Here is a 275-nt window from a genome sequence, read left to right on the forward strand (position 1 = left end):
ATATTTTGCACTGGCAGAAAATAAAAATAAAGCATATCAAAATTTGTGGGGTGCATCTCAAGCAGTGCTTAGAAGAAAATTTATAGCATTAAATGGTTGTATGAGAAAAAGAAGAAAGGTCTTAACTCAATTATGTAAGTTTTACCTCAAGAAACTAGGAGAAGAAAAGAAATTAAGTCAAAAGTCATCAGGAGAAAAAATAAGAGGAGAAATTTTTTAAAGTAGAGGAGGTAGGGAGGGTGGAATAGGAGGGGGGGGGGGGGGGGGGGGGGGGG

Source organism: Galeopterus variegatus, unplaced genomic scaffold (assembly GCF_000696425.1).
Source record: "Galeopterus variegatus unplaced genomic scaffold, G_variegatus-3.0.2 Scaffold3849, whole genome shotgun sequence".
NCBI lineage: Eukaryota > Metazoa > Chordata > Mammalia > Dermoptera > Cynocephalidae > Galeopterus > Galeopterus variegatus.